Below are 2,609 nucleotides of genomic sequence, written 5' to 3'. Positions count from 1 at the left end.
CTTTCCCAACCCAGAATGAAACTGGGATATGTTCTTGTTTTTAACTATTTTCTCTTCACCAGATGAAGAAAGGAGCTATGTTACATGCTACATCAAACTGCCATCTCTGTTCCCACTGGCACACAAATGACTAGATTATGCCAGGTCTCAGCACTCTGAGACAGGCTAGACAGAAGACAGTCTTCAGAGTAACCTCTGAAAAACTTGGTGAACTGAGCAAGTGGTCCACCTTTCCTTCCTTAGGGAGAAGCTTAGAGCTGTAAAACTTCCTTCTAATCTTATGGTACCATGCTGGAGGTCGGGTTTATGGCAAAAGAGTGTCTCAAATTTCCTTACCTAGCCCAGCCACTGTGGCATAACTGTTATGTAAGTATCCTGCAAGGAAGTCATACAGCCAACAGTGGGATTGGATCCCTGAGTTGGCCCCTAAACATGCCAGGCCTGTACATATATACCCATAATTCTGAGAACCTAGAGGGTTGAGAAAAGGGGATCACATCGTGATGAAACTCTGCTAAGGGTTCTCACTTTATCTCTCTGTCTCTCTCTCACACTCAAGTGTGCTTGTATGCACTCTCTCTGAAAAATAAATAAATAAATAGAATAAAATAAAATCCTTGCCAGCTTTGGTATGTACAGTTTTTACATTTACCTTCAGTACAGGAGCTACTCAACTAGTTTCTGGATTTCTCACTAAGAAAATTTGTCCATCACTTGTTGAATTTATGTTGGTGGAGGGAAGGAGGATGCAGGGCTTCCTATCCTGTCTTGCTGGTTACTCACACTCAATAAATATTAAACTGTTAAAAGGGGTTAATAACATTCCTATAAATTCAAAAACTTAGACGAATGGACTAATTTCTTGAAAGATGCAAACTATCAAAATTGGGGGTTTTGGGAGTTTTTTATTATTTCATTTCATTTTCTTTTATACATTCAATCACATCATTATTTGGCTTACAAAATGGATATTTCAACAGGTGAACATTTCTCCCTAGTACAGTCAATAAAACTACAAAATATCTTCAACAGATAATACCACATTTCTTTGTTCCATTAATGCTTTGTCTCCCCATTTTTCTTCTAAATGTCCTTTCTCAGACCCTCCTCTTTCACACACACTATATCTGTTATTTACATCTATATACTGTCTTTCTATATCCTTTGGTCAATTAGTTACAGTCATAGAGTGTGGACAGTTGGTATATATTAAGTGGGGAAATACAATGCCTCTTCTTCATAGCCTGCCTTGCTTCACTCAGCAGTAAATCTTCCATATTCATCCATTTCCTGTCAAAAGCCAGGGTTTTTTTCTTTTCTTTTTTTTTTTTTTTTTTCTTTATGGCTGAATAGTATTCTATTGAGTATGTGTGCCACGGTTTTTCTATCCATTCATCTGTTCGTGGGTGTTTGGGTTGTTTCCATGACTTAGTAATTGTGAATAGTGCCGCAATAAACATCGATGTGCATGCACTTTTCTGATTAAGAATTCTTCTGTCCTTTGGATAGATACCAATGAGTGGGACTGCTGGATCATATGGTAGTTCTATTTGTAGATTTTTGAGGAATGTCCAAATTGTTCTCCACAGTGGCTGGACCAATTTACATTCACACCAGCAGTGTAAGAGAGTTCCCCTTTCACCAAACCCCCACCAGCACTTATCATTTTTTGTTTTTTAAATCAAAATTATTTTAAGAAAAAAATAGATAACATAAATAGCTACATATCTATGAAAGAAACTGAACCAGTAGTTAGAATATTTCCAAAAAGAAAGTTCCAGTCTCAAGTGGTTTTATTGGTAAATTATACCAAACATTTAAGGGAAAAAATAAAACAAATTCTATAAATCATCATCTAGAAGACAAAGAAACATCACTATTTGCCTAATCATTTTATGAACACAATATTTTCCTAATAACACAACCAAATAAAATTATGACAAGAAAAAAATATACAAACCAATATTTCTCATGTCCACAGAGACAGAAAATGCTTAAAAATATTAGGAAGCTGAATTGAAAAAAAAATGGCTCGTCTTGGGAATGGTAAATTTCTTCAACATTCAAAATAAAAATAGTTCATAATAGTAAGTAAAAAATTGAGCTAAATTATATATTCAACTTAATAGGTAGAGAAAATCCAAACTCATTCCACATTAAAAAAAAAAAAAAGGTTAGTGGGGCCGGCAGGTGGTGTGGTGGTTAAGGGCTCTGAACTCCCACATGGCCAACCATGATTCAAGTAGGAGACCTGGTGGCTTCCTCTCCCTCTCTCTCACTCTGTCCCTCTCTGGGAAAATATAAATAAATAAATAAAGTCAAGTAAAATAATTCTTTAAAAAAGAGCTTAGTAAAAAGACAAATATCAAAATTAATAAAATGTATAATAAATTTTTTAAATGTAAAAGAAAAATTACATTCCAAATATGATTGCAGTGTATATCTGTCTCTTTTTTCTAAGCTCAGTCCTCGAAATTCTAAATAAGAGAAGGGTTTATGTTATCCAAAATTTAGTAAGTGAATTGTAGAAATTTTTAACACATAAAAAATGTAGGTAGCAGTAATTGGCATAATGGCTATGTGGCTAGACTCCCATGTAGGCCACCACG

This window comes from Tupaia chinensis, unplaced genomic scaffold, assembly GCF_000334495.1.
Source record: "Tupaia chinensis unplaced genomic scaffold, TupChi_1.0 Scaffold148646_1, whole genome shotgun sequence".
NCBI lineage: Eukaryota > Metazoa > Chordata > Mammalia > Scandentia > Tupaiidae > Tupaia > Tupaia belangeri.
This window is presented reverse-complemented; position numbering follows the sequence as displayed.